This window comes from Mauremys reevesii, linkage group 5 (genome assembly GCF_016161935.1).
Source record: "Mauremys reevesii isolate NIE-2019 linkage group 5, ASM1616193v1, whole genome shotgun sequence".
Lineage (NCBI taxonomy): Eukaryota > Metazoa > Chordata > Testudines > Geoemydidae > Mauremys > Mauremys reevesii.
The window spans coordinates 69,909,169-69,935,188 of record NC_052627.1 but is presented as its reverse complement, the minus strand read 5'-3'; the positions used below and the strand labels follow the sequence as shown (position 1 = coordinate 69,935,188).

Here is a 26,020-nt window from a genome sequence, read left to right as displayed (position 1 = left end):
ATGTGGACCAGAAGGTAGAGTATTATTAGGAGCTTTGACGATCAGGAACTTGACTTTGACCTGATGAGCTCTCTGTGCACCATCTGAAGCGATGTGTTCACATTGTCCTGTGATGCTGAGGAAGAAGACTTTCCCCACACATCATCCTTATATGTAATCATAACCCTGACCACCAATAACTTATCAGCATCCTTTCCTTTCTCTCCTCTACTACGTGAGCCATTAAAAGACTTAAGAGTTGGTAAAGAGCCAAAAACTAAGGAAATGGTGGTAGCCTCTATCATCTGCACTCTTGAAATTCTGGCTAGGTAATCTACCCACCCAGTATAGTCCCTTGCATAGCATAGATATACTGGTTTCATTTGCGAGAGAATCCTCTATGACTGTGGAATCACTGTCAAGATTTGCCCTTAAGTGCAATGAAGTGAGTATGAGCAGAGAATCTAAAAATGTCTCTATTTTCAAGGTAGAGGATGAGTTCTGCCTGAGTCAGAGTTTAATTAGCATCAATGAATGGGAATAACTCTTAACTTTCTATGATCTTCCCACACATCTGCCTCCTAGCTAGACAGTAAACACAAGCTCAAACATCTGTATGATAGATAAGTACAGTCATGTGTCTGTGAGTCAGGGAGCCATTGCTGATCTCTTTACAGATTACTATTTATTAATCATGTTAGACTATCACCAAAGTGTGCTAAACACTGTACAGACATAGGAATATAGTCCCTGCCCTGAATACTTTACAGTCTCTTAGACAAAAGCAGGTGGGCTGAATAGTGAGGATGGTAGTGGAGGGACTGTGATGGAGAGGCTGCAGCAAACAACTTATCAGTCCCAGGTTTGAATAGTAGAATATAACTGCCATCAGAGCATTTATGGAGACACACTGCTGCTGTGAAGAGGAGTCTGCTCCTGGAGATGGACTCTGCTGCTGACTGGGCCCTCCACTTACCCACAAATACTGCTCTGAACCTCCACTGTTTGAGACTGACCCACAACACCACACTCTTCCATAGGCCCCCCTGATTCAGAAAGATACATGCTTAGTGTTTTGCATGTGTTTAAGTGACTACCCCCTGGTTAAAGCCACATATATATGTTTAAGTACTTGTTGAAATGAGACCAGGTTTAGCAATCAGATGGATCCAGGCACCAGATATTTTCATAACCTATACACTCCGACACCGAAGACACATTAACCTAGGATCCATTCAATCATCCTCTAGTAGTTGCCTTTTGAGTAGAAGTTATAACTCACTTGGGACTTTTCAGAACTAAAAGGATTGTCCCAAAATCCTGGCCAGAAGCCACTCTTTCACCAAAACAGGTTATAATATTTAGGGGTGTTTATGAGCCATTAAATACATTATTAGGCCACTTTCTGCAGTTAATTGTTAGCTTTATATTCATACATCTTTGGATATTTTTGGAAGGTGCTAAGTAAAGACCAAATTCTATTGTATATCCACTTAAGAATTCACGTTTAGCCTTTTCTTTAACTACTATTTCTGATTATCTGAACCTAGTCTGCTCCATGTAGTTTTGAAGGAAATGCTTCTCACTTTTATTTTTTTAGGGAAATGCAGTATAGTTTTTGCAGTCAAAATCCCAGTCCTGAGTTTTTCATGACGACATCTATTAGGTTGAAAACCTCTTCCCAAAATAAACCTTAACATCATTTGCTCTTGAAGCCTAAGTTAATTACTCTGGTATCAGATGTGCATTCCTGGGTGTCAGTAGACTGACATTGGTTCAGGTTAATTTATTCAAGCTTAACGGCTACATTGATTAGACAGTTCTGAAGCACTAGGTTTTGATGCTTTTTGCCGACTGATCTGTTTTAATTTCAGAGCAGGAAATGACAGAAAGAAGAGACAGAATATGCTCTTACTTCAGCTCAATAAAAAGCACTAACCCTACTGTCAGAGTTCGGAGCAATTACATCTGTATTCCCCCTCCATGGTCCAGCAAGCGTACCCAGCTCCTCAGCCATCACATCTCTTAGGTAGAGACTCATGTCTCTCTCACATGACCAGGGCTTTTCTAGCTTCCTGCCTATACTGAATTCCCCAGCAAGTCAGATTGCCTTAACTTCAGAGTCTATAAACAACATAATTGCCCACAGTAATAAGGTGTTGCGCAGCTTTTCCTAAGCAAGCATATTTATTCTTAAGGTGAAAGCATTATTGAGAAAATTTATTTAAAAAACCTTTAAAATACTACATGAATGCTAATAAGCGTACCAGAGATCACCCCAACTCCAAGCATGGCTCTGGCAGATTATCAGTCCTTCAAAGTCCACCAAGGGGTTTTCTGTGGTCACAAGTTCCTAATAGCTGTTAGCTCAGAACAAGCATACCCATTAATCTGTGAGTCACTCTCCTTTATACAGTTTCAGCTTCTGGCCTTGTCCTCATGTAACACATGATCAGTCTACAAAGGTCCCCTCCTCATGATGAAGCTTCAAAAAGCTGAGTTCTCACATAACTGGAGGGGGTACATTTGCATGCCCCTCCCCATAGAAATTTCCTGGGAAACTCACTTAACTTTAATTTAACCCACAATATTGCATAAACATTTGCATTTGAATACAATAAACTCCTAAAATACTTAAACAATTCAATAAAGTTTTTCCAGGATATTGCAGAAAATTGCCCTGTAACATGAGGCCTATTAGGAAATGGTTTTAATTTGTGTACTGCAATAAAGTACATGGTAGACACTGGTTTCTTAAGTTTCAATATTGTTAAAAAGTTACCTTACTTTGACTATAACATTTTAATATAAATGTTAAAACATTGTTAATTTGCCATGATTAAAATGACAAAATTTCTGGAAATGCCAAAGTTAAGATTCTAATATCACTATTTACTTTTCTGTGTTGCACATGCTATGTAGTTTATAAATCAAAATTTTCAAAACACACTTAAGTCAAAGCTGACTGTCCCCAATAAAGTCAATTGTAAAAGTTGTCAGGGCAAAGTTGAGTGCTTTTGAAAATCTCACCTATAGGAGTGGGATTTCATAATATTAAAGATACATGTTTAACCAGAGAGAAAGGAATAGAAATTACTACATATACCAACATGGCAAAGTTACTGTTTCTATTGAAACTATTTGATTTCCTGACCATTGTAATTTTAACTATGTGGCCTCAATGCATTACATTTTTTGTATTTAATTTCCCTATTTTTTTTAAATAGACTAAAAGAAAAATAAGAAATTGTCTATGTTTAATAATGCTAGAATTTAAATGGTCCTAAGTTGATTCTAATATTAACACTCCATTGCAGTGAATGCAGTATAGAAGCAGTATTTTTTTCAAATGACTTTTACCTTGTGATGGCTTTACATTCACAATAGAAAAATATTAACATATTTTAATCAGTGAAAGTTTAGAAATTTGCAGAATATCAGAGTCTGCAGCAAAAATTATGAAATAAATGCTAAAAATATTTTCCCCATACCAACAATTTTCTTCCTGTCCTATAAATCAAGATCTAATTTTTGTCTTAATTTATACCAGTATATATCAAGAGTAGCACCAATGTAGTCAATGGTGGTGAGATTAAAATCAGACTAAGCATGCAATATTTCATCTTAACTCACCATTTGGATAGTTACAAGCATGCAAAAACAGGGAGCTATAATGAAAACAGTTTTGCAACCTTAACTGAAATAAAAAGGGCCTGATCCTGCATTCATTACTGGCAAATATCCCACAAAAATCAATGGGGCTTTTTGCCCGAGTAAGGACTCAACAATTCATCCCCTTGCCACCAAAATTGGCATTTTGAAAAGTGATATCTTGGTTTGCACCCACCAGCTGGCATGGGGAGAATGCTACGTAGGTGAATTACTGACTTTTGGGCATGAGCTCCAGACAGGATGATATAGTATATGGACTGCTTCAGTATAACGGCAAAGGACCCCATCGTCATTGACCGAACACACAATCTGATGAAACTAGTTAACTGTTTCAGCACACAGCTAATTACTGACTTTGGAAACAGTAATGCAGGAACGTACAACATTACTCTTTAGAAAAATAGTCTGCACATAAAGCATGATTGTTCAAGAGAACATATCTCTTGAAAGATTTCAGAGTGATCTCCAATGCTGCCAGTTGGACCATAAATTCTAAGTACAATTCACAGCAGCAAATATGTGGATTGCTCCTTGGTCTTTCTTAGAGAAGAAAGCTGATAGGGAATTTGGTTTACACTGGTGTTTCCATCTGAATATTTGTCTGTCATTGGTAGATATTTGGATAGACTTATAATGCCCTTACTGTCTCATTACAGCAATGAACCATATCTTGAAGAGCAAAGAAAAAAAGAAAAAGTGAATGAAAAAATGAATGAAGGCAGAAATAGCAACTGAATAGTTCATATTTCAATGTGGCATCCAAAAGCTAGTAGAAGTCAAGCTTAGGCTACTGCACAAAACAAATCTAGCTGTGTAAAATATCCATAACAGTTTTAGATTTACAAAACTCTTTAAAATTAACCACTAGGGAGCTAATGAGTAACACTTCTGTGTATCCAATATGCACTTTCAGGTTGCAGAGTGAGTGTTTAAAATGTCTCTGATCTCATCAACTGATCAGATGATTTATAATTTGTTCTTAAATGTCATACAAAATAAAAACATTATTAAATAAGACATTAACTATGTAATATATAAGCCACAGTTATGAGGTTTACACATCAGCTACAAAAAATATATACTTGCTGCAACATAATTATAGCTAATATTCTGCTGTCACTACAAAGGGGTTTATGTATATAACCCTCCATGCATTGAGATGAGAATATACAGTACCTCTAATGGTAGAATTTAAAACCACAAAAACAAGGAAATTCAGAATTATGGATGAAAATCCAGTTAGAGACATAGACCTTATTACTCAGGGCAAAGATTAAGTCTTCCTATAACCTGGGTTACACAGTCCCAAGAGGGGCTCTATCATAATACAAATAATAAAGAATAATATTCTGTGAGTTTTTCTTTATTGTAGGGATGTTACTGCAGCAGCTCCTGCTTCTGCTCCTGTTTTTATAGGTTCATACATTCCAAGGCCAGAAGGGATAACTGTGACCATCTAGTCTGACCTCCTATATAACCCAGGCCATGGAAATTTTGACAAATAATTCCTGTTTGAATTAGAATATCTTTGGGGAAAACATCCAATCTTGATTTCAGATTGGTCAGTGATAGACAATCTCCCCTAACCTTTGGTAAATTGTTCCAGTAGTTAATTACCCTCCCTATTAAAATTTTGCAATATTATTTGCAGTCTGAATTTGCCTAACTTCTACAGTTAAGAGCTCATCATCAAATATTTGATCCCCACCTAGGCCTCTTATAAACTATAATGAAGTCATTCCTTAACCTTTTCCTTGTTAAGCTAAATAGATTGAGCGCCTTAAGTTTCTCACTACAAGGCATGTTTTCCAGACATTTAATAATTCATATAATCATTCCTCTCTGAACTCTCCCATTGATCAACATCCATCTTGAAATGTGGACATTAGATCTGGACACACTATTCCAGCAGCAATCGTATCAGTGCCAAATACAGAGGTCGTATAACCTCTCTACTCCTACTCAAGATTCCCCTGTTTATGTATCCAAGGATCATATCCATTTTGTCCACAGTATCGTGCTGGGAGCTCATGTTCAGCTGATTATGCACTATAACCCCCAAATCTTTTTCAGAGTCACAGTTTCCCAGGATACAGTCTTCCATCCTGTAAGTACATTCTTTGTTCCTAGATTTATAGCTTTACATTCAGACCCATTAAAATACATATTGTTTGTTTTGCCCACCTTACCAAGCACTCCAGATGGCTTTGTATCATTAACTTGTCCTTTTCATTATTTTGTTGATCTTGGCATTTCCTTTTGCAGGTAACGTGCATGCAGTCACATGATGAAAAAGAGTGGTGTGACAATTTTACAGAGATTTGGTGAATCAAGTCTTTTCAACAGTTCAAAAATATTTTGACAGGTACAGTAAGGGGGACCCCTCTACTCAGCCTTGGTCCTTGCTATTTCAAATACTGCATGCTCTGTAGGTGCAGCATACTCTGTTGCAAACAGCCCTCAAGTATGTAGAATTGGAAACAAATGTGATCTAAAAAAGGCAAATTCAAATAAATAAATTCAAATCAAGAGTGAGGAATCAGTAAAGCAAAGAAGAAAAGAAAAAAGGAAACATTTCTTCCAACCGTCCACATGTTTTGAGGCAGTGAACAACTCACAATCTCTCTGGGCCAAGTTCAGAAGTGATGTGTAAGGCAGTAAAATTTAGACCTTCTCTTCACATTAGAAAGATCAATTAATTTTAAGGTCCCTCTATCAGCTGAAATAAGCCTTGTGGACACTTGCAATGGTGCTGCAGTCAAATGAAAGGGAGACCACAGTCAACTGAAGTTACGTCAATAGCTTGTAGGGCTAAAGGTTCGATCGATTTGAGACCCACTTGCTTTTGTGTCAGTATGGAGCCAACACACTAACAAACTATTGTCTTTGACAGCTGTACGATCTACCCTCATCCAGCAATCTAAGCAGTTCACCAGTTGACAATCCCATGTCTGCCCTCTCCATCATACTCCCTTCAGCAATGCTCCCTCATCTTACATCCCTTCAAAAGTACCCCCATATTAACCCCTAAATGCCCCCAGCTGATATTCTGCTGCTCCTCAGCTGGTGATCAGGCTCTCATCTTCACTCCTACACAGCACAAAGGCAATGGAGAATTGCTTTCAATGTGTAACTAGGGAATCCCTGGTAGAATAAAGCCTGGATAGCCAGCTCTATACCACCCATTCTCACGTCCTCAGGAATTTTGGGGTTAGGAGGAGCCAGAGTGTGATGAGCTCCTGCAGTTCCCAAATGGTGGAACACACTAGCTCAGCAGTTCTCAAACTTCATTGCACTGCAACCCCCTTCTGACAACAACAATTACTACACGACCCCAAAAGGGGGGACTGAAGCCTGAGCCCACTCCAGTCCCACCGCCCCGGGTTGGGGGCCAAAGCCAAAGCCCAAGGGTTTCAGCCCCTGAGATGGGGGCTGTTAACTGAGCCCCACCACCGAGGGTGGAAGCCGAAGCCTGAGCCCCACCACTCAGGGCTCAAGCCCTTAGGTTTGGGCTTCAACCCTGGGCCCCAGCAAGTCTAACGCCAGCCCTGGTGACCCCATTAAAACAAGTCGTGACCCACTTTGGAATCCTGACCCACAAGCTGGTATAATTAAGAACTGCTTCACAAGCTGGTATAATTAAGAGCAGCACTTAGGCTGTTGTAAATGGCAATGGGGCCCTTTTAGCTCCCAGCTAGCTCCAGATCAGGAAAGCAGAAAAGTCTCAGAGCCATCTTCTCCCTCCACCCTCTGAGTGCTGCACCACACACAACTAAGCCAGACCTGGGTATTGACCCAAGGATTTTCAGTGATTCATTACATCTTCAAGAGACCAGGGCAAGCCAAGGAAATAGAGAAGGAGGAGGACTGGCATGAAAAATGCAGGGAAGTGAAGCAGAAAATCAGAGCAGCATCAGTTGTCAAGGACAGACTGGATGCAGATTATTTATCTTCATCACCTACAACTCCCAGATCCCATCTGCTGAAAATGGAGTAATGGGCCCAAGCTGTAAATTGGATCCAGATCCAAATTTCCCACACTCCCAATGCTTAGGAGCTGCTTGGGTAGGGGTTTAGTTCAGCTCATAAGATGGAGATAGACTTCAACACTCTCTCTGTACTGTCCTAATGTTCAGGGGGCTGTGTGGGGCCCATCCCTGCTACCAAGCAGACACACAAACTGATTTAAAAACAAAAGTGTTTACCAAAAACACAACTTGAAATGTACTGCAACTAAAACCACTGTTTAAAGAAAACTGCTTTTACTACTGGTTTCTGTGTACAGTGTGTTCCTTCCCATTAGCCAGGTTGGAAGCATGGTCATGTGGATAAAGCACTGTTTTGGGATGGAGACAGCCTGAGTTCTAGGTTCACCAACTTGCAGTGAAATCTTGGGTAATTCACCTAATTAGCCCTTTGCCTTAGTTTTCCCATCTGTAAAATGGGGGTAATACTTCCCAACATGACAGGGCTGTTGTAAAGGTAAAAACTGTTAAGGATTGTGAATATCTCTGGTGCTATATGGTCATAAGAGCATTACCCTTATGTTGTGGATCTGACTGCCTTCAATTAGTAAGTTTTACCATTTTTAACATATTACTATAATATTAAAAATATTGTAAATGTTATTTTATTGTTTCTGAAACAAGATGAATTCTGAATGGGGGGAGGGAATTAACCTTCCTTTAATAAAACTACTTTTTTTGTTGTTTGGTAAAAAATAATTATAGTGTAATGATGATTTTTGCCATTTCTCAAAGTTGCATTATAACAAAAGGTCACAGGCTGGTTCTGCTTCCTTTTGTTCTTTGAAAAGCAACATTGTTCATAAAGAAAAAGCTCAACTTAAAGGTCAAAATATAAAACCTATTATACCCCACTATAGAATATTAAATATTTCTTTCAATTCATAGTTCATCCTTTAGCAGCATGAACAGTTTCAAAAATTCACCCAGCTAATTTGTTGTGGGGGTTTTTTTTGTTTGTTTGTTTTTAATATTCTCTATCAAAGATTTTTGGAGAAAAAACACTACTGAGAGGGCTGAGTCTAAAGACCACAAACCCCAAGAATCTCAAACACCCCACACAAACTGAATTATCCCACCACAGGTAGGAGTCAGACTGCTGCTGGGGACGATTTTAAAAGTTTTCAGAATCCAGTAGATACAGCATGTCTTATTTTCCCCTCAGTGGAAACATTCAGTTTTGCTTAAAGGAGTTATCACAACCACAATTTCCAGGCACTGACTGACATATTCAGTCTTAAATTCATTTACCATAAAGGAGCTACAGTTAGAGTAGACAAGAACAACATTTTGGTATCGACTGCACCTGTCCCTAAATATTGCAACCCTTAGGGCATAGTGTAAGGCCCATTTATTTAGACTAGTTTTTATTTTAGTCTGTGTTTCCTTTCTGTTTTGTTCATTTTTTAAATTTGGGATAAACCTTTGAGCTATTGAAGTAGGTGGATGATTGTCAGGGCAGTGGCAGTTTGAGTGCCATCAGCTAAAGGTTGTCTGTGTAATTAGAGCTAGTTTGTGCTACCAAGACATGGTCATGAATGGGAATTAGCATGGAGCCATGCTACCCCAGAGAAGCTCACAGAGGTATGGTGCTCCGTCGATGGCTGACCAGTGTTGATGGACAGAGTGAATCGATGGTCCTATCTTCTCCCCAGCCCTTTTGGAGAGGTTACCATCCAAGGGTGTGCTATGTTTGAGAAGACTTTACAGTCGAAGGAATGTGAAGACTAGAACTGTAGCCAGCCCCTGTCCAGGGAGCAAAACATGAGGGAGGCTCTTTGAGCTGTACATCCTGTAACAATGCAGTATGTTATTCAACTTCTGTATGTGCTGAATTCCAGCCAGGTTTTAGACACTGGTAACTAAGACAGAAAGTTTGGACTCAAGGTGTGTGGAAGGCTAATGGTGCACTAAGTCTGGGGTTCCCCCCTTTTGCCCTTTATTGATAAATGCATCCTGTTTAATATGGACTGTTTCCATATATCATGATATACTCAAGTGGGGAGCAGTACCTCTTTGACATTTTAAGCTTTTTTTTATTGCACCCAACTGTCATGGCACAGCTTCATAACTGAATATAAAACAAAATGAGAAGGAGGTAACCCATAGGAATACATGGGGAAAGCAAACAACAAAAAGCAGATACACACTATGGTATTAAGAACCTTCTGATGTACTTGATCAGAAAGACAATAAAAACTTGGGAAGCAAAATATTTCATGTCAATAATTTTAATAAGTAGGATAACAAATGGTATAAATACAAGTTCATTAGAAGAAGTCTGCTTGTTATTCAAGCGGGGGTTCTCAAACTGAGAGTCATGACACCTCAGGAGGCGCGAGGTTATTATGTAGGAGTCATGACCGGTCAGCCTCCACCCACCCCCAAAGCCCCGCTTCACCGCCAGCATTTATAATAGTACTAAATATAAAAAGTTTTTTTTAATTTATAAGGGGGCTTGCAGTCAGAGGCTTGCTGTGTGAAAGAGGTCACAAATACGAAAGTTTGAGAATCACCACATTAAAGATATGAAGAGGATAGAGTAATATAGCATTGGACTGAGGACTGACTGTCCTATCCAAATTAAACACTACATCTTTTGTAGTGTTTGCTATGCATGGGGTTTTCTAACATGAAACAGTTGATAAACTCATGCCAAAGGACTAGGATACTTATGCATAGAAATATTGTGTGGTGTGTATGCCTACAAAATGAGAGCTATATGACTAATGAAAACAAGAATGTGGATGTGATTTTTTTTCCTCTTTTTTGTTTCTTACAAAAGGCAGCGAGCCAGACTCTAATGTTACATACATCAGTATAAAGAGTAGAAGTCAGTGGTGCAAGTGAGGTCAAAACCTGACCCTATGCAGAGTATTTTGGTTTGATAAAATGGATTTTTATGGGTGAGAAAGAAACCATATCCTTGACGGAAAAACAAGTGGCATTCTAACTTCCAGGACTTAGGAGTGAGATGAAGGTTTTCCACTCTCTTGGGTCTATGATTAGGGTACCAAAGGGTAGAAATCTCAGTGCTACGGCTAGGGTTGCACAATGGACATCTCCCCTGGGTTGGGGTTAGTTTTCCAAAGGGGAGGTCTCACTGGATTAGGGTTGCAAACGGGAGGAGTCTTGGATCTAGGGTTAGGGATCCAAAGGTGAGGTCTTCACAGGTTCAGGTTGGCGTTGCAGAGGGGAGCACTCCCTGGGTTAGGGTTTGGATTCCAAAGGGCAAGTCTCTCCTTCCCTCAGGTTAGAGTTCCAAAAGGGAAGGTGTCTCTGAGCAAGGGATAGCATTTCCAAGAGTATGGCTTTAAGAGCTAGGATTAGAGTTCAAAAGGGTGGGGCTCTTAGAGCTGAGTTAGGATTCCAAATGGGAGCAACCCCAGAGCTCGGGTTAGGGTTCCAAAGGGAAGGGCTATCAGAGCTAGGGTTAGGGATCCAAAGAGGACATGTCCCAGGCTTAGGCTTCTAGTGAGGAAGACTCTGAGCTAGGGTTAGGTTTCCAAATTGTAGGGCTCTTGCAGCTAAATTTAGGGTTCTAAAGAGAAGGTCACACCCATTTAGAGTTCCAAACTGGAGGCTTCTCGGAACTAGGGTTGGTGTTGCAAATGGGAGGGCTCTCGCAGCTAGGCTTAGGATTCCAAAGGGGAGGTCTCCCCAGGTATAGGACTCTTGGAACTCTGGTTAGGTTTCCAAACGGCAGGACTTCTCGGGATACTGTTAGAGTTCCAAAAGGAAGGGCTTCCTGGGCTTGGGTTAGGGTTCCAGAAGGTAGAGCTCTCGGAGTTAGTGTTAGGATTAAAGAAGGCAGGATTTCCCAGCCTAGGTTTAGGGTTCCCGAAGATAGGACTTCTCCAGATAGGGTTAAGGCTCCAGAGGGTAGGTCTTTCAGGGCTAGGGTTACCTTTGCAATTTCTCTTTAGACAGACATCCATCAACCATTATTATAACAAAATACAAGTAGCAACCCGACCAACAAATATTTCTACAAAAATATACCAAATTTGGTTTGGTTGTCTGACTTTCCAAACACTGCCCACTGCTGGTTGTAATGTCACTATCAGACATGCTAAAATCTACATGATAGTGTCTCACATGGCTGAAGCCATAGACTTCAACCAACAGGTACCGTGTAAGCCCCTGTGAAAAGGAGAAAGAGAAGAGAGGGATAAGAGACAGGGTCAAGGGAAAGAAGAGACATCTAGAAAGGGAGAAGTAGATCAGAAGAAATGAAGAGGGGGAAAGATTAGAACAGGGAAGAATATATAGAAAAGGGGGGAAAATGAAGACTGAGAAGGAATAAAATAGTGAGAGAACAATGAATGATGTCACAATCCCACCAGCCAATGAACACCACCTTATGGTCAGTAGTCACAAAGGCTTCTGCCAAATCTAAAAAAATTAGCACATCAATTGTCCACAGGCCTTTCTCCAGAGATTTTGCCCTTTGCCCTGCAGGTTTCCTATGGGATGTGACATAGTTTCTTAGTCAGAAAGAGTTCACAAGTGAAGAGTTATTTTTTTTCTCTTCACTTACGAAAGACCAGCCAAAAGAAGACAAAATAGACTAATCTCTTTTTACATGCACATTTTGTGCTCAGCTCTATTTAGTATCATACCATCTGGGCTCATTTTATTTTTTTCATCTGACATCAGCAGGCTTCACAATGCACAGCAAATTTCTTTTCATGCTGAGGCTAAATTGGAAAGAATGAGCAGGCCACTGTGTTTTCTCCTTCATTTAGATACCCAACTAAATTCTTACTTATCTTCACCACATGCCACTGAGGAGTCAACATTTTCCCACAGAATCACCAATATAACAGACAATTGTGACAATTTTAGACAACACTTAACTATTTACAGTACTATTTATTTTTAATAGTAGTGTCTTTCACAGCCAGTGATGCAGCACAAAAAATATTTTCAATCAGCATGATATTGCCTTCAAGGTTTATGTTTATAAACAAAATAAAGTAAGTAAAATAGAAAAACCTCAGGTTTGACCCAGTTCTAGGACATTGGCTGTAGAGCCTGAAATTCCTGAATTCATTCTTTCTACTTTGTCTTCCCAACAGCCCCTCTTATCAGCCTTTCCCTGAGTACCTGTAAAAGGAAAGGAACAAGCTCAGCTGAAGTTAGCCCATTGCTCAGCAAGGACCAGGCAGTACCCCTATTAAACAGTCACCGTTATAAAATATTAGTAAACACCTTCATTTTCAGTTTCAAACTATTTTTACCAAAAAAATCCCAGGTTTTACAAAAAGTATTTTTTTGCCCTATTTCCCCCCTATTTTTGTATCAAATATATAAAAATAATGTATTTTACTATGAAAATACAATACATTGCATGTAATATATGTATTACAATAATACAGTAGTCTCTGTGTATATGCAAATCTGCCTGTTGAAGTAAGGCTCTGAGATGCACACAAACAGGCACCCACGCAAGCTCTGAAGTGCATGAGTGCACATCTGGAGGTATTGATGAATCTCACACATACCACGTATACATTTCAAGCTGTTAGCAGATAATGGTTTAAATATCTGACGCACTAAAATGGAAAGAAAACAAAAATCAGAATATGTTTCAGAACACAAGGAAGTAGTTGGAAGTTTAAAAACAAGAACGGGAGAAAAGGATGAAGTTGAGTGTATGCGCTGCAAAAGGTGTGGCCCAATTATTGAATGTAAATATTTATAGGCTAATAGTTCTAAGTCTACAACAGTAAACTGTTTATTCAAATGAAAAGTTTTATTTGGGGATTAGTTTTCTTAAACTCAGAGGTGGCATTGTGTTTTGAGTTCTGTTTTAGTTCTGCAGTAAACCACATTGAACTCCATTCAAATCTACTGAATACTTTTTCCTGTCCACCAAAATAAACCCCGATATTGATGCAGAAAAATTATTAATAGTTTTTTCCACCGATTATCATCTGTTTTTGTTGTAGTAGTAATGAACACTGAAATTCCCAGGAAAAATTAAAGTAAAAACTGAAAACGAAGGACCCTAAATAGTGGAAACCAAGATCCAGGCATAAAAATTACACCTACATTCTGAACTGTTGGCATCTACAAGTAGGATTTATGCAGACTATAACTATATGTATTATTATAGGCAGGACTGTTAGCAGTCTATTAAAGTTGTCCAACATTTTCCATTATAAGAGTCTGCTTTCAGTTGCTTAGAACTTTGCTAAACATTAATGGTATCAGGTGAAGTTTTCCATCCTAGGTGTCTACCTAAGGCTGAATTTGGGGGATGGTGAGATTTCAGCCAAAAGGGTTCTGCTATTTCTGAGAATGAGGCTAGAGCAAACACATTATGCCACATTAAAAATTCTGGTGACCTTCTCTTTGAAATGTTCTAGCACCCCACCCATGCCTTGGAAGAAGGACTTGACATTTGGCCGGGGATAGCCTTTGTGTCAGGGATATGCCTTTTACCATCCCCATAAAAATCCACCCACATTGGGCAAAATCATACGCCTTGTACAGATCTCCAAAAATTCTGTACACACTGACCATGCTCCAGTCTCGGGTTAAGCAGGATTCACCCTGTGATTGCACCTTTAGGCTGCTGGGGCTGGGCCAGGCACCAGAACTGAACAGAGAGGCTGTATTTCCTTTGTCTGAATGCTCTCCTCCATTGGCTTAACGTGCAGGAGGAAGCCTCCTGATTTGAATGCAGAGGGGACAAGAACTAGACCTGCGGAGGGGCAGGCATAGTATATTGGAACAAGGAACACAGGGTGGAGGGGATGACAAGACTGGGCCTGCAGACTGGTAGAGGAGAGGGGAAGAGGCAAACTGGGAGGCACGGTGGATGACAAAGAATGACTGAGGAGTGGGGGGGCGGAGTCTGGGAGCCAGAGGGATGTGGAGGATTCGTTAGATCAAGGAACTATGAGATCATATCTAGTCTGATCTCAAAAGGAGACTAGGGAACAATGAGGCAGAGGGAGGAAGTGAGGGGAAACAGATCTGATGAGGAGCCAAGCTGCAGTGAGAGAACTGAGACTGGCTGGGCAAAGAGACTGAGTTGCAGAAGGGGGGACAGGGAAAGAGAGGACAGGGAAAGGTGATTGGATAAGGAGCCCAGAGAGAACCTACCCCAGTGGTTCCTAGTCCCAAACATAGGGAGGAGGCTGGGGGAAGTGCACAGATTTGACAATGAGCAGCCAGTGGGAGAGGTGGAAGGCGACTAGCTGTGAGGAGTGAGGGAAGGACTGGAAGTGGCAGGAACAGGTCAGAAAAGGTCACATTTGGGAGGGAAATGGGCTAAAGAGTTTTTCCAACTAGAGAACAAACACTCTTCTCCAAAGCCTGGACTAGATCCCAAGATTCTGGAGTCTCACCCTTCCTCTCCTGTCAACAAGTGTATCACATGCACACTTTGCTAGTATATCTCCCACAAAGGTCATGAGTGCTGGTTTATACAGAGGATTATAATACCTACTAACTGATAGCTGTAGATCAAGTGGCAGAGGTCTGAGGTGGATCTTAAGGTTCTCACCCTGCTGATGACCCATGTGTGCATCAGTCTGATGCTGTGTGATAGGCTTTTGGGTTTTTTTCCCAGTTTGATTATTAAAAATCCAGAAGTTACTCAAAGTTTAGATTTAAAGTAACAGAAGAGACTCTGAAGGTACTATATGCCCTGACTCACCATTTATACACTAATATTCCAGCAACATTACTTTAATTGTGGTATTTTAAAAACTTTAAAACTGGTCACTTTAATTCTGTGGGTTTTTTTTCATCCTGCCTGCAGATAGTGGGAACTGTAGGGAAGAGTGCAATCAGTCAGTTTGTAGCAAGAAGCTTAGAGTAAGGTGCGTGAGTTGTGCCTTTGTTTTAGGGAGCAGACCACTTTGATTGAATTTGTGTAAGAAATAAATTAGTGTTGCATTGCAAGCTTCCAGCAAGAGTATTTGATGTTTTTTTTAATTCCTGTTTCACAAAATACATACAAACAAAAGAGTGACCATGTCAGCAGGAACTCAGCCAGACAGACACCTGCAAAGCCTCCTTCCTACCCCTTTGTCATTGTGGGAAGAACACTCCAAAAACCCTTTCAAACTGGTGTAATTGGCAATGTGCCTAGAAAGTCATCAAATTCAGGGTATTTTGGATCAAGAAGGGGAGCAAGTTCCAGAATCCTACAGCTCTCTCAGAGAACAGATGCCTTTTTTTTTTAAATAATGAGCGGGATCCATTATTGGGAGCCCCTGCTGACCACAGTATGACACAGGAAGAGAATTGTTCAGATATGCCAGTCCCAGGCCATTCCACTAAGACTACTAGAGGCAGATTTGCAAACTTCACCTATCCCTTCAGTAGCAGCCTACATGAAACTTGGAGGCAGGAGCACAGGTTGCAGGAAGGAAGAGTCTGAGGAAGGCACCTGGAGTCAGTCTGTTTGCACGTGACTGGAATACTAGCTGCCCTTGCACCATCTCTATAAATAGTTATTAATAAAGAGCCAGTTTAAATTTTAGAAACGTGGAGTCCTCGCCAGTTATTACCAACACACAGTACATCAAACACTTTAGCTACAGCCAAAAGAAAAAGCTTCCGTGCACTGTGAAATGGTTTTCTGGGCTCACAGCTGGAAGTGAGATAAGGGTCCCTTTCCTGCACTTACCAGTTGTACATGGTCAGATCGCTCAGAAAACACTGAGATTTATATCTGCCTTCTAGAGAAGGTCCTGCTATAGAGGGCCACTGTACAAGCACAAAGTCGTGTTGTATAATTACAGTCTTATAGACTGAAAGAACATATCTAGGATGCAAAATTACATTGTACGATAAAGTAGCTAGCACATCTATAAGAAATTATGGTTAAAAAAGAACCCTATGTTAATTATAAGGGCCGTGTACTCACTTCAAAATGTGCATGGAACATCTATTGACGAGAATGGACACATCAACGGCAGAATGACCCTACACATCATTTGGTACTTTCCAGTGGTGGAATTTTAGGGAGGAGAAGTGTGAATTGTCCATATGCTGCAAACAGACACAAATCACACATGTAACCCTGGGGAGATGGAACTGGAGGCCTGGTCCTTCAGGTCCAAAATCACCAAGTCTGGATTACTTGATTATTAATAAATACCTACAAGTAATATCACTTTTCATCCATAGATCTCAACATACTTAAAGGAAAACTCTTAGCTGAAAACAATAGCATCTAACATCATCTTTTTGACCTAGCAATTAGAGAGCAGCATCATACACTCACACAAAGCCAGTACATTAAAGGACAGAGATCTCAAGAAACTGGAATGCTTGACAAGTGGCGACTCAGAAGAATTTGGAATCCAAAGAGAAGGCAAGAAGTGCAGCATTCGAGTGCCTCAGATTCTCCAACACCATTTTGAGCCGCCATCTGTATGAGGGTGCTGCCAGCCTCCCTTAGCATATCAGCATGGCTGCCTTAGGAAGGGCTGCTATTGGTTCCTCTGTATATCTGCTTGTTTGAAGTTGTTGGAGGTATGGAATGAATATTAACCCAGCTGAGTAGCATTAGCTTCTGTGGACATCTGCCTATTTCTGAGGAGACCAGCATCTTTTCAGATTTCCTCCCAACAATCTCTGTGCAGCCCTGCCTCTTCATACCTTGTAGCAGATAGAATCAGAAAGCTTTTTGTGATGAGGGGATTTTCCCCATCTGACATATAAAAAGGTTCATTTGAAGCTATAATGAAAGAAGATACCAGTGACAAAATGTTGACAGGAAAAAACCTGGAAAGCAGTGATAGGGTAACACTGACAGCTAGTCTAGTACTGAGAAGCACACCAAGAGACATGAAGTCACTCACACGACAGGGAGGTAACAGTCCCTCCCTTCAAGGCTCTTGGAACATTGTGTTCTTTCTGGGCCCTTCATTACCACAAATGTGCTGTCAAACTATAGGGAGTTCAGAAGAGTAACAAAAATTGTTAGGGTTCTGGAGAGATTGATTTATGAGGAGAGAGATTAAGAGAGATCAATATGTGGAGCTTGGCTAAATGATCGGTATAGGAATGAGAATGGGCAGGGTGAGAATCTATGAATATTTGATAGGTGTAAACACTAAGGAGAGCGGGTTTATTTAGTGTGGCACACAAGGGTACAATTAGAAGTAATTAAATGAAATCCAGAATGGGAAAATGTAGGCTGAGAAACTTCCTGATTGAGATCTACTGGCCTGTGGAATAATTTTATCCTGAAAAAGGCCTCACTCGGCACATTTCAAACTAGAGTGGATAAAACTTTCGTAAATGTACAATAGGGAACAATTCTACATTGGCAGGAAGATGGACTAGCTGACCTAATTGGTCTTTTCAATCTTTAGGTCCTCTGACTCACAATAAATCACTGAAAGTCTCCCATTTTTGTGATTTTCCTCATGTTTGCAGAATAATTAGAGTGTACTAGGTCAATCAAGGTCAGCCCAAGACAGAGACACTGGCATTCTCAGTTATAGACATTCAGATACTGTGGTGATTGGTGCCATATAAGAACAGAGGGCTAGGTGGACTATATTCCTACACAGTGGAATAAGAAACTCCCTTTCACAGTATGATTGGACACACAGGAATAAGCAGCCACACAGCTCCCATTTACTCCCACCCTAGAGAATGTGGGTAGGGATTGTGAAGAGCCTCAGTTATGCCCCTTCTCCCCCCCCCACCCCGCACACACACCTGTCCTAATATGAAAACTGATTTGGCACAGGGGCTTTCATTTATTCGTGTGGTTTATCTGACTCACTCACACAGACGAGGAGGGTGGGGGACATAACTGAGCCTCACAGGGGTGTCCCTGAAATATAATGCCTCCTGAAGGAGTGCAGCTTATGATCACCCTAACTCAGGATTATGCCTGCTAACAGAATCTGGTTGTAAATAGATAGCTCTATCCCAATAGATTAGCAGGGGATAAGATGCCTTTTGACATATATAATTGTTACTAAAACAGCTTTTACTATTGCAGTTTACATATATGGTGACACTGCCAGAAGAAGCTGCATCATGGAGACAGTTTGCACTTTGCATTCTGGGAGGAATGCAGAAATGTGGTACTCAATTACTCCAAAGACTTACACTAAGTGCCTAGTGGTCCTACAGTTCTCGGGTGTACTGCCACTTGAGTTTAGCTCTGAAGGACTAGCAAAACTTGAACCACTCCTTTTGCTGTAAAATTATTATTAGTATTGGGTGTCAAGAACATCAAGATGGCCCAAGTGGGGATAGTAGGTGGTATCCAACCCATACCAAATCTCCCATACCAATTCTGACCATCATGATTTTTCATAAGTATCAGATGTATCACATCTAGAAGGATTTTTCTGATATTACAAAAGTTTAGGCCAATAGCTTTGCCCCAAACTGTATTTCTTTTTGTGGGTACAGTATCTGATGCAATCATAATGCCAGTGCCATAGGTCAAATAGACAAAATTCCAAAACTAGCCAGGGGACACGTATCTTATTTTAAACTATGTAAGCTTTTCAGGGAAGGAAGCTTTGTAATTTTGTCCTGTATAACTCTCAGCAATTGCTGCCAATTAACAGATAAATAATGATTAGTACTCTACGCTAAGTAGCGAGATACATCTGCTATGTTTCCAGAAGTAAAACATTTTATTCACAGTTATAGCTTGTATGGTTTTTAAAAGGACATTTCCAGAGTGGTTTCTTTAATCAAACTTGAAGTTTACTGGAATCTAATTTAGATTATTAGGTCCCATTCCTTCCCTAATTTATATACAAACACTGTTCTCTTTTAAACATACCATAAGGTTATCTTAAATAAGTAGTCAAATGGGAAAAAATGGAGTAATCGGAGTAATCTAAGAGGTAATCTAAGAGGTAAAACAATGACTGCTGCCACAGTTCTGTTCCACTAATTGTCATCGCTTCTTAAACTTTAAGAGAAAAAGCTCCAAAGTGTCAATGCAAACATGTGTTTGCACGCGTTGAATAGAATATGACAAATCTAGTGAATTGATTGTCAGTATGAAACCGGCTCACCTTTCAGTAGCTAAGATTGAAACTTCCTAAGTCAAGAGTAAGGGTTATGCCTTGCAGTGTCATTTTCTCGTTCCTCCATTCATATTCCCACGTCAGCAGGAACAGTATAAGAATCTGACTAACGGAACTGACATTGCATTGGGACAGGATTTGTTCTTATGTGATCCATGAGGTGGTCTTCATTGTGTTAAAAAGGGATGTGAAACTTTAAGTGAGCCATAGTGTTTATATAATCATAAAGATTATAAAGTGTTTAAGATTATAAAGTGTATAAAGTTTCTCAGCCATAGTGTTTATATAATCATAAAGTGTGTTGTCAAGGTCAAAAAGAAACACAAGAGGGCAGAGAGAGGGAGATTCAAAACACAAATACAAACCAAAAAAGAAATAAGTTATATAAAAAAAAAAAAAGCATTTTACTTCTGACATGGTCTGAAAAGACACTGACATGGGAGTGTGCTTCTCTTCTCCTAATGAGGTCTGTTCTCTCAGTTAGAAAACTGCATTGATTTCTCTGTCTAACTGTATTCCAGCTCGCTTGCGCTCTTCCCTCTCTCTCTCTCTCTCTCTCTCTCTCTCTATATATATATATATATATACACACACACGCACATACAATAATAATAAAACACACACTCTTAACAGAAAAAGAATTTGATATAGATAGATACAATATATATATAAATACAAATAAATCATTTTTCTGTAAAGCCTTCTTTTAATGAAACACAATCTTATCTAAAACAATTGTATAGGTTATCACCAAATCTTTCTTCAAAATTGTTTTACTATATTTTTGTCACCTAAAGTTCTTGTCTACAGAAAGCTAGACAAGGGATTAAATTTTGCATATGAAAAAGTCTGCAAAAAAGACATCTTTTTCTAATTTTGTTCAGAAGAAACGTAAAACATCTTTGGATGAAGAATATTCTAGTACCTGATCCATGCAAGCCCTCTTCTGCATATAGTGCATGCAAGCCTCTTCAAGTTATATATTCAGGATATTTAAAAATGTTTAGATCATGACAATCTGCTGAGTTCTATGGACTTGTGACATCTTTCCAAAGTGATGTTTTGACATTGAAATGACTGGCAATAATATTTCCTTTGTAGAATGTGCATGTAATTTATTTAGTGAAAAATAAGTTTCTCAGCCATAATTACAGTATTTTACTGCAAGTCTATTAACAGACCCCTTGGGTAGAACAGTGTTCCAATATATTAAGGGCTGTTATAAAGAGGACTGTGATCAATTCTCCATGTCCTTTGAAGGCAGGACAAGATGTAATGAGCTTACTCTGCAGCAAGAGAGATTAGGTATCAATCCATGTGGTAAAGTTAAGTAGCAGTATATGCAAAAAGGAACTAGTTTTATGCAGTGTAATTACTTTGTGGAACTCACTGCTGTAGGACATCAGTGAAGCAACTAATTTAATAAAATTCAAGAAAAGCATAAGATATGTATATAAATAAATGGCTAAAACCTGAAGTCTTCATCTCAGTTTCTACTCTTATAGAATGCAAAAACTGGGATTTGCATGAGTAGAGACATCAGGATTTGGACCAAGAACAATACCATCTAACTATACCGGGTACAATTAAATTATACAAACTATTAAACCTGATGTTTTAGTGGTTTAGGGCACATATTGACCATCATCCTGAACCAGGAAAAAATAAAAAATTCCACTCACCACTGCCTGCGTCTCCACCAGGGTAAGTATTGAACAGTTAAGTGAATTATTTGGGGTTGGCAATATGCCTTCCTCTGAAGCTTTAGTATAAGCTATTGTCACTAAGCTATTGGACTACATTGACCACTGGGCTGTTCCATTGTGGCTGTTGATTTTGTTTTTTGAGAGTGACTCAAGATAGCCAATATGTCCTCCTTTCCAGCTCACTCTTTAGTGAGAATGTGGAGTGTGAAAGGAAACAAGATATTTTCATGATGTCACTTTTCTAAGGGTACGTCTACACTACGGGACTATTCCGAATTTGTATAAACCGGTTTTGTAAAACAGATTTTATAAAATCGAGTGCGCGCGGCCACACTAAACACATTAAATCGGTGGTGTGCGTCCATGGTCCGTGGCTAGCGTCGATTTCTGGAGCGTTGCACTGTGGGTAGCTATTCCCTAGCTATCCCATAGTTCCCGCAGCCTCCCCCGCCCCTTGGAACTTCCGGGTTGAGATCCCAGTGCCTGATGGGGCAAAAATCATTGTCGCGGGTGGTTCTGGGTAAATGTCGTCAGTCACTCCTTCGTCTGGGAAAGCAACGGCAGACAAGCATTTCGCGACTTTTTCCCCTGGATTGCCCTGGCAGATGCCATAGCATGGCAATCATGGAGCTTGTTTTGCCGTTTGTGACTCTCACCGTATGTGTACTAGATGCCGCTCACAGAGGCGATTCAGCAGCGCTACACAGAAGCATGCTTTTGCTTTTGCATGACAGCAGAGATGGTTACTAGCCATATTGCACCATCCAAACCCTTCCATAAATTGGAACTGAGGATGATCATGGCTACCAGTCCTTTTGTACCATTTGCTGCTAGTGCCCCTGGCCAATCAGCCAGGGGCGCAAAAGCCAAGATTGGTTACTAGCCATATTGCACCTTCCATCGTTTTGTACCATTAGCTGCTGTCATAAGTGCCCCTGGCCGATCAGCCAGGGGCGCAAAAGCAAAAATTGGGAATGACTCCTGAGTCAATCCCTCCTTTTGGTATCTAAAAATAGAATCAGTGCTGCCTAATATAGGCAAGTGTGCGAGAGAACCACCGTATCATAGAACCAGAGAGCACAGCTGCTCTGTGTCAGAGCCTGCAGAAATTATTATCTGTATGCTATTCACAGGGGGTGCTCCTGTAACAACCCCACCTGTTGATTCCGTTCTTCCCCCAGCCTTTCTTGGCTACCCTAGCATTGTCCCCCCACTTGTGTGATGAATTAATAAAGAATGCAGGAATAAGACACACTGACTTGTTAGTGAGAAATGAGTGGAAGGCAGCCTCCAGCTGCTATGATAGTCCAGACAGGACATAAAGCAGTGTGTAGGAGAGAAGCCCAGCATCCCACTGCTAGTCCAGGGGCAACTGAATCTTTTCTTTACATATGAAGGGTGGGGGCTGATGGAGCTCAGCCCCCTGTTGCTATGATGAGGATGGTTACCAGCCATATTGCACCATCCATCCACCAGAAAAAATTAGGGCCAATAGGCTGATGACGAGGACGGTTAACAGTCCTTTTGTACCATCAGCTGAGGCTGATGATGAGGATGGATTTCCAGCTTTTTGTACGATCAGCTGATGCTGATGACGAGGATGGATTGCCATCGTATTGTACCATCAGCCGCACATGGCGGGGGGGGGGAGCAAGGATGTTGGTGTTGACGGCTGCAGCATCGTGTCTATCTGCAGCATTCAGTAAAGATAGGGTGACATGTAAAAAGTCAGAGGATTGTTTTACCTTTCGCTTCTGGGGTGGGTGGGGGTGGGCGAGTAGATTGCCAAGCTATGCCCTGACCCGCGGACACTGTGTTTGACCCTAGAAGCATTTGGAGCTCAGCCAAGAATGCAAATACTTTTTGGAGGCTGCAGGAACTGTGGGATAGCTTCAGTCCTCCAGTCCATGAGCGTCCATTTGATTCTTTGGCTTTCCATTACGCTTGTCACGCTGCAGTGCGCTGAGTCCCTGCTATGGCGTCTGTCTGGAGATTTTTAAAAAAGGATTCTGAATTTCATCTTCTGTAACGGAGCGCTGATAGAACGGATTTGCCTGCCCTTACAGCGATCACATCCGCATGGGCCATGCGGAGCTCTTTATTTTGATTTCGACTGCATCGCCACCCGTGCTGATCGGAGCTCCACGCTGGGCAAACAGGAAATATTCAAAAGTTCGCGGGGCTTTTCCTGTTTACCTGACCACTGCATCCGAGTTCAGATTGCGGTCCAGAGCGGTCACTGGTGCACTGTGGGATAGCTCCCGGAGGCCAATACCGTCGATCAGCGTCCACACTAACCCTAATCCGATATGTTAATACCGATACTAGCGTTACTCCTCTCGTTAGGGAGGAGTACAGAAACCGGTTTAAAGAGCCATTAAAATCGATATAAGGTGCCTCCTAGTGTGGATGGTTTTGGCGTTAAATCGGTTTTACGCTCCTAAAACCGATTTAAACGCCTAGTGTAGACCAGGCTTAAAAAAGAGTAAGAGGGCTGAGGGAGAGAGAAGGTTGCATTGGAAGAAAGGTTATGATCAAGCAGGTCTGCCCATGTTGGAATTTGCATACTCTTGGTATGTTGTCTTCACGCAACTTGCCCAGAGGTATAGAAAAAGAAAATCATGGGGAAAAGTCATTGTGAGCATTATCAGCATCTGACTTGCCCTGGGGAAGAGATAGTAGAGAGCAAAGCAGATCTCAGTATCTTTTGTTTTGCATGACTGGGGTTATTCACCCAGTGTACAATTTGTTCAGGCATGGGAAATAGAAGATGAGCAATAACAGTGGTGCCTTCTGGCAAATCTAATTACTTTGGGGAGCACAAGGCCAGGAAGTTTATTGAAATATAAAAAAGATAAACTTTACACTATATCTTGAACATCTCATTTCTAAAGGCCAATTAAGGCTCACATATAATCCCATATCAGGCATAAGTAACCATGCTGTGTTACACCAGCCTGAATCCAGTTTTTCAAGGTTACACTTTTCACCACACCTGCTAAAAATTTTGAGTCCTTTCCCTCCAGGACAGCACATCCAAGGCCACAGATGCAGGCTATAAATCTAAAAGTTTATATTCCTTCACTCCCACATTGAATGTCCCAGTCTCCTTCAATCTGACCAAAAGATGCATGCAACAATGTATATGATAACATAGTAACCAGACAATGCCCAATTTACTAGAGTCATCTGGATCACCGCTAAAATTCTTGTGAATATCACCATCAAATGAACTAGTTTCCTCCTTAAGGTCCCAGTTCTGCAATCCTTACAGTAAGTAGCATTTCCTCACACAAGTTCAATGGATCTACCAGCAGGGTAAACTCACCGAATAATAGTGCAGATTTATTTTAGGTCAGATGAGTTTCATACTGCAATACTTTTTAATTAAAATGTCTTCATACTTTACTATGTTGATAGTTTTTTGCAGAATATTTTAAATTTTGTACTGATTTTTATATTATAAAATGTAAACTATCATTCACATTCTTCCAGACACTGAAAAAATAGCTAGAAAATTCAGGGTACAGAAAGCATATGCTACTGTACCAAACAGCAAGAAACCTATTTATCGGCTCACCTTAACTCTTGGTGAGTGAACATAGCTTGATCCATTCAGACACTTCTATCCATTGTAGTGTCAGCTCTTGCATCTGTGATTGAGAGTCAAAAGCAGATGTATCCTCTTAATTTTTAGAGCTGCTTAATGCTAAGAACTAAAATCAAACTGCCTAAACATTTCTGTGAAATCACTTACCACTCAAAACAAAAAAAAAATAGATTTCTGGTCCTTTAAGCATGCAGTGGAATCTTTCTTAAATGACCACATAAGAGACCAACAGCTGTCTGTTGCTTAAATTAGAGATTCTCTAACTAACGGTTGATCAAAATCGTACTGAAGCTTTACAGATACCTTAAAGTGGTTGCTTGATACAGAGGATTGCCTACTAAGATATATAGTTACTCTATACCAATGAGCACCTATATATCTAAGTTTTCTTAGACATAGGCTCAGGGCCAGATTTTTTTTAAAGGTATTTAGGCCTACGGATGTCGATAGTATTTTCAAAATACCTAGGCATGTATCTCCCATGGAAATCATTGGGAGTTGTATGCCTAAGTACCTTTAAAAATCTGTCCCTCTGTGGTACTATATAACTTCATACCCATTTTTAGCATTTATTTGCAGCAACATCTCTTTTCAAAGTTTACCTATCATTAATATGGACAACTGTCTGCCAGGAATGGTACAAGACCACTGATGACAAAGCAAAAAGCTGTGTCCCATTACTAGCCTCTGAACCATTCAGTCATTCAAATGTAGTTCTTCACGGAGGGCTATAAACCCTAGTCAGCCATCTCTTCAGCTTACTGAAAAAAGATGTGCACAAAAATAAATCAAAGTATTACCAAGCTGTGCGCTTACCATTGTCATTAAATACAACTGATATTCATTACATCTTTTCCTCATTTGTCTATGTGGATCCCAATCGTACACTGTAAACAGCATGGGAGGACTGCTGAATCTGCTCAAAGCCACGCTGAAATCAATGGGACTGCCTCATACATGGACAGCAGTCTGACCCCATGGATCGCAATG

The 26,020-nt window shown here is 40.4% G+C and overlaps 1 long non-coding RNA gene across 3 annotated transcripts in view; it reads right to left on the bottom strand.

Moving 5' to 3' along the window:
- Positions 1 to 12,489: 12,489 nt before the first annotated feature.
- The window catches only part of LOC120406047, a 53,765-nt gene continuing 40,234 nt past the window's right edge, over positions 12,490 to 26,020 (bottom strand). Inside the window, exons 2-4 of one of the 3 annotated variants that reach the window (XR_005599052.1) lie at positions 25,001 to 25,073; positions 16,567 to 16,691; positions 12,490 to 12,785 (exon numbers count right to left, since the gene is read on the bottom strand). This is a non-coding gene — a long non-coding RNA (uncharacterized LOC120406047). The remainder of the gene's footprint in view (positions 12,786 to 16,566; positions 16,692 to 25,000; positions 25,074 to 26,020) is intronic. The other 2 variants (XR_005599053.1, XR_005599051.1) reach the window with 2 other exon arrangements.